At 45.5% G+C, this 8,617-nt stretch overlaps 1 protein-coding gene across 1 annotated transcript in view; it reads left to right on the forward strand.

The window, feature by feature from the left end:
• The first annotated feature begins 1,657 nt into the window (after nucleotides 1-1,657).
• Nucleotides 1,658-8,617, forward strand: part of LOC131887382 (uncharacterized) — a 21,991-nt gene continuing 15,031 nt past the window's right edge. The window contains exon 1 of the mRNA XM_059235974.1: nucleotides 1,658-1,805. The gene's annotated coding sequence lies outside the window, so the exon portion shown is untranslated. The remainder of the gene's footprint in view (nucleotides 1,806-8,617) is intronic.

Consider the following 8,617-nt stretch of genomic DNA (forward strand, 5'->3'; position numbering starts at 1 on the left):
GAAAGCTGCAGGTCAGGATGATTGTTGTACAATACAAAAATTGGTTGAGGGCCGCGGCGTCGGGTTTCCCCCTGGATTCTGTGTTCCTTGTTCTCCGTTCAGCGGCCGAATCCGATTGACGCTGAAAATCTTCAGCGCTCTTCTTCTGGCATGCCTCAAACGCACTGATCCTTTTCCAAGAGGGTTAAACAATCACGAAGGCATGCATACCAAGAACGATTTCAGATTGGAATAGTTCAACGCCCCAAGGGTAAATGATCGATTTGGTGACCTTATGTCAAGCCATTCCTTTCCGACGGGATAGCCCCTATCATTCACTCTGGTTCAGTTAGACAGATTATTCATAGAATAGGATATTGGTTATTGGTTATTTCATATTCCTCTTCCCTCTTATGTTCGAAAAGTAAGAGCCATAATCATGGGTTATTTGAGATTTCGCTCGTCATTGTGATTGAGTCTAGATTATGTTCTACACAAGCCTTTATTCCCTCCGAAGCACCTGGAAAAAATGCGTTTGGTCGAAATGGAATGATGACCCATCTTGAACCAAGGCCACCACATTTGTTCTGGCAAAATAGAAATATCCTTTTTGATGTACATAATAACATCATGATGGTCCAAGATTCGATTAGCGGATGAATATTGGATGCATTGGAGAAATTGAGACTGTCACAACCAATTGGAACGAGGATGGAGGGGGGAATTGGCCAACCAAGCGAAGACTGCATAATTCGTTCCCCCAAAAATATATACATAAATATCACGTTGAGCATCGAGGAGTATTTCATACAACGAATGAGTCCCTTAGGTTCTTGACACACGATATATAACAGGTAGGTATATCCAGATCAGAAACGGCGGCTTAGAGCTCCAACCAGACGCTCAAAATAGCCTTGTTACCTGGCCCAGAAAACGAACGATAAAAGCACAAAAAGCATAAATTATCAGTCTGGGGCTTCTTCGACTTCAAACGGAGATTGAAGAACGGGTGGACGAAGGATGAAATGACCGTACGAGTCGTCTACTCGTGACCGTTGAACCCGTTCCAGTGATGGTAACCGGGCGTTCGGCCCACGCTAACGGTTAAAGAGACTGGGTGCGAACGAACTCCCTGGCATTGAGAACGAAATGCACTCCGAAGAAGGAAAGGAGGGCGGGAAAACGCTTGGTAAGACCTGATCGGGGCGTTTAGGACACCGAACCTCTTAGTGCACTTCTACCCAATGGCCTTCTATCGCATGCACGTTTGCTATATAGCACAAATCTCCACATTACTTACGAACAGGGTCTTCATCCATGAAATGTATGTAGTCAGCGGCTGGAGTGAGTGAGCTAGCTCGAAGACCTGACGGAGAACGGCTTCTTTTGCATTTCCTCATTGAGCTCATGGTTGATCTCGGGGAGGGCTCTCTCTCTCTCTCTTGTTCTTTCTTTTTCTTTCTTTCTTGCCCTCTCTCTTTCCCTGGTACGCTCATTTACCGAACTCGACGATCGCTCCCTCTACTACAGTAGGTAGTTTTCATGCCATGTGTTTTTCGGTACCGTCCAGGGGTAGCGAGTTCTACGATGTGTGTGAGTGTGGACTACATGTAGAATAAGACAGTACATGCGTGGATGGACATGAGCTACAGGTGCGGTGGAGTAGCGGGGGATGATCGCTGACATTTTCTGGCCGTCGTCGCTCTCGGTTGCCGTTGAGGTTGGAATCATCGCCGTGAATGACTCTCACCTTAATCCAGATCTGTTCCTTGTCAGTTGGCGATATCCCATCATAGAGTTCACATATCTTGAAAAGAAAGAGCCAGGTAAGCAGAACCCAGCCTTGCGTCTCCTTTGTTCAAGGACTTTGAAGAGCGGTTTTCGTGGCTCACAGAGAACTTGGAAGCTAGCTAATCCATTGTTCCCAACCTTGTTGTTTGATTGAAATCGATCGGTTCGCGGTCTTAGCAGATCAATACAGAGGGGCCAGGAACGGTGGGTGTAGCAACCATCGGGGGCAGTAAAAGGTGAGCATTTTTGCCAGTTGGTTGTGGCCATGGAATCAATTGAGTGGCTCAAATAGGATGACCTGAGGCTTGAGTTGGAAATGGGAACGAAATTGGGCCATCACCAATCGTCGACATCGGGTTACCAACTTGATGGAAAACTTTCATTTTCGAGCTTGATGCACAAAAAGAGGGCAGAGAGAGAAGAGAAAACTTTTTGCACTCTTTTTGCACTCAATGTGGCGGTTTCAAAAGAAAACCTCTTTTTCCTTCGGAAATCAAGGGAACTGAGTTTCGAGTTCAAATATGGCTCTCAATACGGAAAATTGGGAAATGCAAACCGCAGTTGTATACAAAAGAAGATGTTTTTCATTCATCAGAACCATTTTTGAGCTCGAAAGCAAAGGAAACTTCGATGCTGATTCAAGTTTTGTCACAGATACTCGTTTGATTTGGGTTGATGTGGCGAATCAAGCTTTTAACACCCTCCCGAAAGATTGACTGGTTTTGACCCATGGCTGCACAAAATCCCCGTTCCCAAGAACTTTTCTTGTCCTCCAAGGGCAAGGCGCCTCTCGTCCTCCCAATCATTCTTTTCAGACCCCAGATTGGTCTCTTTGAGAGCTTGAGGGAAGGGACGACCCTCAATGCAGGGGGTGAATGTCCGGTCGCCTTACTAGGCAATAGAATTACGAGTACGTACCAATGATCAGATTGATCAAGCTTGCTAAGGATTTCGAGAACCCCTCCGACTAGCTTGGCCTAAGAGGCCCCTATCGCACAAAATTTTGATCAACTGGAAGCCAATCAACAGTACAGGACCCTGTCATCACTGATTAAAGACTTGAGGTTGTTGTTGTTGTTGTTGTTGTTGTTGTTGCTGTTGTTGTTGTGTCGTTTTCGAGTAAGAAAATAACAGCGTGATTTGATTTTACGACCTCTCCGAATTTTCAATCTCTTCCCATAATAGGTTTTGACCAGAATTAATCCGTTTAGGCCGAATTGCATTAATGCCTTTCTGAGAGAGAGAGAGAGAGAGAGAGATAAAGAGAGGTGCCTGGCTCGTGACCAATGAAACAAACAACTTTCGCTGTCACTCTGGAAATTTGGCACCGTCTGAAGTAGTGTATTAGTATTCCATTTTTTGGGCAAAAAAACAAGGACCCCAAGTTACGAGTAGCATGGCATTGGGGCTGATTTGTCCAGCTGACCTACTAATAAATGACACGATCACTTTCACTTTGTGGCAGAATATCCGATGGCATAAAATAATCCCCCCGTTGATCGCCCAATCATCAACTTAGGGTCTACAACCATTGTGATGAATATCCTTTGGTCATCCGATTATGTAGCCCAACGAGCCTACCGTGACAGTAGAAAGTCGGATCAAATTGATCCGCTCTGACGATGTGCAATTCAAACCATGTGAAACAAATTCGAGTCCGGGTGACTGTTTTCTATTTACTTTATGATCACGCACATCCAATCTCCGAGAGGTTGTCAGGGCTTCCATCACCGTGGTGCCAAACATGAACTATTGGAAGAAGATGGACGAGTCATCCTCCAATATTTGTCTAGGATCCCCCTTTTTTCCAAGAGATGGCTTTACCTTGTTCTTGGCTTGAAATCCCCTTCGCCAGGCTGGAATGATGCCTGGACGCCTAATGGAAGTTTGGGGGGAGGGAAGGGGGGGAAACTTGCACATAATTCTAGAATTTTGTGTTTGAGTTCGGAATTTGATTCGCCAAACAGCCTCCACGTCATGGAACTCACCGAAACTCTGTAGTAGGTGACACTGTAGCTCGTCCGGATGAGTGAGTGGGATCATCCTGATTGATTTGCATTTCCCCATCCCCATTGGCCCCAGACTTAGTAGTATCGAGCAAGTGAAAGAAAGACCTGTCATGGAATGGCCTCATGCGTGCTAAGAAATGCAACAAGAGTCGCTCATTGAATTTGAACGCCCAGCGTCTGCGCCGTCGAAAGGAAAACAATGAGCCACCAGATATGACGCCGACGTCTCGGCTGGATGAGCCAGATTTTGTGCAAATAAATGTGAGGCGGCCTCAAGTGCATTTTGCAAAAATTGTCCCCAATTCACATATGTGAAGTGTGGGCTTGGCGAGGGCGTGCGTGCGTGCGTGCGTGCGTGCGCGTGTTTTGGAGATGAGGATTTACGGATAACACGGCAATGCATTTATCTCGGCTTTTCTGGATCCACACATACATGTGCCAACATTGGCTCATATTTCATACGATCCATGTTCTATGTAGAGGAGCTGGAAATACATATCAATGGCTTCTGTCATAGGGAAGGCGCAATGTCATCATAACTACATAAAGGTACTCTGAAGCCCTGTCTGGAGGGAGTGTGAACCGTGGATATGCTTGACTTGTCTAGGTGGGATTTATGATGGAAACCGTGAATATTCATTCCTCTTTCTCTGGCAGCTAAACAATCTTTGGTGAAATCGAAACGGAATTGACGTCAAGAATAGTGCTCTTGGGGCAAAAGGATCCTTCTTGGTGTGCAGATACCACTCAACCCCCATTGGCACTCAAGCCCATCATTGGGTTGATATTTAGTCGTTGAAAAAGTTCCCGGAGTTGGTTTTTGCAACCCACGAGAACCTGTTTCTTTGGTTGTGGAGGAAAATGGGTGCTCGTTTGTACGAGTATTTGACAAGAGATTGGCGGGACCTTGAGGAAACACATGATGAGGAATACCATAACTGTCTGACTGCGCCTTGCTTTGTACGAACCAACAGATTTTAGAACTCAGCCAATAGCCCTAGTCCACATGAACCAGGACAGTAGTATGTATCCATGGCCTCCTGTGACCACCAGTCCAAATGGTTGGGTACCATTTTCTCTTTGTTCAAACATAAATCGGAGTGTCGTCGAGGACCTCGAGGCATTGACCTTGACCAAATTGCACTAAGACTGCTTGTTTGTGAGGTCACGTCCATGTTCACGATTCGTGCGCTTCCAATCCGTGGGAGTTGACTGCTACTAATAACATGCAATTATCGTGCCATAATCATGGCAAGACCTTCTGGACAAGCCTGAACAAGTTCATCTGGTGCCATACCCGACCCGGTGATCCGGGGAAAGATGAAATATATCTACGCACTTGAGTGGTCTATTTTGAACGACGAGCTCAACAAGTTGAGAGCGATGATGGCGGCGGAGACAATCTCTTCCCAAAAGATGCTGCACTCTTGACGCCAAAATGAGACGGGGATAGGCAGTAACGAGGTAGGAAGCTAGTGAAAATGCATTTCTTTCTATCAGTAGATTGCATCAGTTTGTCCCTACGGTTTGCGTGCGTTGTCTTCAAGGTTGTTGAGCACTAAAAAACTGCTCGAGCACCACTGACGGCAGCGGTGGTAGTCAAGGCAGCATTTGTCTTAATAACAGTAGTGGAAGGAGTCCCGCTTGGCTGGTAGGATCTAATCCCAAGGTATAACGAGAAAAAACGAAAGTTCGCTCAGAGTTCATTGGCATGACAGGAAAACAAGCACCAGAAGAAGAGAGCAGTAGAACGAGGATGAGAAGGACGAGGAAAACAAGTAGGAGCAAGACCAAGCCAACCAGCAAGATGAGGAAGACAATTTTCGCACTTTCTCAGCACATCATTCCCGTCCTCGTTTCCTTTCGACTTTATGCACGAGTTTGAGCCCGGATGGATCTCAGTGCCGTGTGTAGTAGAAGCAGACCTTGTTTTATGTGGCAAGCCTTTCAACCAATACAACGAATACAAACAGGGCGTTTCATTGACTATGAAATGCCCAGTCCCACAGGTTCGTTGAAGTAAAAGAGTAGAGAAAAGAGCATCATTGGATCCATTATAGACCTGGGATAGGCAGACGATTTCTTTTGACTTTTCTTTGACAAATGGCGAATGGACTCACTCAGGCCAGCACACAAATGTACATATTACAGGTACACGTTAGTACATACTTGGGTCGGTCGGTTGGGAGGTGGGCGAGGCGCATGAAAGAATGGTAGAGCCATTTAGGGCATGCAGATGGTGTTTCAAGATGGACATGGAATGGTCGAATGCTTTGATGAGAGCTTTTGTTTCCGATCGCAATCATGATTGTCGCTCAATTCAATGCGATTCGATTCCCGCCTCCTGTGCTCTGCCCTCAGCTCGGTCGTCCTCCAGATTTCCAGCTCAAGCATTGGAGAATGACAAAGGAATATGGACGACAAGTCGTTGAATGGTTGTCGGAGATATGAGGAGCCCAAAGGAATGTCACGGCTGAGTGGGAACTTTCTTCTTAGTCAGCCAACCAACCAACGATCATGGTATGGGACGACCAAGCAAGCCATTTCCTGTCCTTGATTCCACACCGACTCTTTTTTTGGCTTTTATGACTGCTATTAAGATACTGCCGAGGCATTTTGAATATACTCCCAGTCTCTCAATTGTGGAACTCTTCCGATAGGTCGGTGGACATTAGGGGGCAATGCAGCAAAAAAATACCCAAGCTCCCTTCACTGGATGGCAATCCCAATTCCCTCTTGGCGGACTCGGCTCCATCTGATAAAGTTGGATCGAGAGCCTGAAATGACACGGTTTTGTGCCATGAACTGGCTGGGATCCATCCCCTGATTGTGGAACAGTCTGAAAAATTTCTCAAACCCGCGCCATGCCATGGGATACGAGATGATTACTTCGGTTTGGATTCGGCCGGGCAATCAGCGGATTTTTCTTGCTCCAAGGCAGCAATTTTCCAATCCCTAGAGAGAAGGAGAGCCAAACAAGTTCGATTCCACTTTTGAACCGGTTTCCTCATTTCCACACTCTGGGAGCGAACTCGAGTCGAAACAGACATCCTTAAAAATGATAAGAAAATGAATCCAGTATCGATCGTTTGGTATGTTTGGTAATCAGACTCGTTGATTAGTCGTTGACGAACTGTTCACTAACTTTCTCTTAAGCCAATGCACAATTTAAAGTGTTAGTAGAACCACAAATACTCTTTTCATTTGGTGGCAAGAACAGAGGTATTCTTGCCTTTGGTCTGCGTCTGACACACAAAGTGTGACTAACAATGGTTGAATGAACCCAGCCAAGCACTTCTGTTTTTGAATACGAGCCTCAGTGGTTGCTTCGTTGGTTGGTTGGTTGGTGGTTGATGGTTTGGTGGTGGTTGCCCGGGTCTCTAAACGACAGCACCGAACTGGAAACCCGCTTGCCACTTCCAAGATAATGCTTTTTTTGTGTGCGCAATCTAAGCAAAACTTTCCCCCAAAGACGACAACGACGACGACGAGCTAGAAGGGTTGAATTGATCAAGGAAAGTGGATTCGAATAATCATTTCAAAGCCGGATCAAACGCCTGGCACTTGAAACAGGTTGAGCTTTTTGCCGGTGAAGGAATCATCCATTCTCACCTTAGTAAAAAGGCCGAAAGACGTGAATGAATGTCAAATCCACCCTTTGCAGGATGTCACATCCGGCTAAATCTGTTGTCAATTGCGATCTTTTACGAAGTCCCACAAAGCAGACAAGCAGCTCCATTAACTCTTGGTTGAATTTATTCTCTATCTGCTCATCCATTGTTGCCTATTGACCCAGCCTCAGTCTCAGAGTATCATACGTATTGTACGGACAAGTCACACCAGTGGAACGGGTGTCTTCCAGTCTTCACTTTTCGTGATACAAGCTTGAGAGGTTGAGTGACATACAGGCAATTGTCCCACGATTTAGACTTTCAACTACAAGTTTGAATGTATTTTCTTTCTTGCCAGAAAAGTGCACTTCGTTTGTTTAAGAAAAGCGAATGGCTCGTGGCAAAAGTAAACACACATGAAACAGATGATGAATAGTCTCCCATATCCAGGCACTAAAGAACTCTGTGGTAGGCCGACAAGAAAGGCCTTAACAAGGTGGTGAATGCATCGATTTTCAAGAGCACTCTCTATTTCCAAACGGAATCGATGAGCATGAAATATTCAAAAGTCTTCCTTCCTGGTTTCCCTGGATCATAAGGCGGAAACAACGCATTTGGCACGAAAATGGTAAATTTAGCTTCCCTTGAAATCAGGGTCTGTATTTGTATGTATTTGTTTCCAAATCTAAATTTGGATCGTTTAATGGTCGGGAACAGACCCTTGGAGAGAGAGGGAGAGGAGAATCTCCCGGTGTGTGTTTGCTTTCATTTTTCTCGCTTGTTCCACAAGGAGCAAGAAAAAAGACCAGCAACCAACAGAGAGGCTTCTTCCTCTTTGTAACCGCTTTGTAGTCAAGACTCAAATATTCGATAGAAGCCAATGTTTCGTGAGTAATGGGAAGTTTGGTTGGAGAATGCCTTGTTGGTTTCCCCTACCCTCTGAGAGGGGATGAGAGAGAGAGAGAGAGCTTAACGTTCCATAAAGATCATAATGGCATAGTTTCGCCTTTACTTCCCGATATGAATTGTTCATGATTGCAAATGCGGAACATACACTTCATTTAATGACGGCAGGCTCAGTTCCATTCCTACCAATGTTCCTGAACAAACGAGGAATAGGATACAACACCACTACTGAAGTGAATTTATCTCTGCCATGAATGTGACATTTCCATTTCCATCTCCTCCATTGCTCGTGGTACCCGACCGTCAAAATGGCCTTTTGAA

This window comes from Tigriopus californicus, chromosome 9, assembly GCF_007210705.1.
Source record: "Tigriopus californicus strain San Diego chromosome 9, Tcal_SD_v2.1, whole genome shotgun sequence".
In the NCBI taxonomy this organism is placed as follows: domain Eukaryota; kingdom Metazoa; phylum Arthropoda; class Copepoda; order Harpacticoida; family Harpacticidae; genus Tigriopus; species Tigriopus californicus.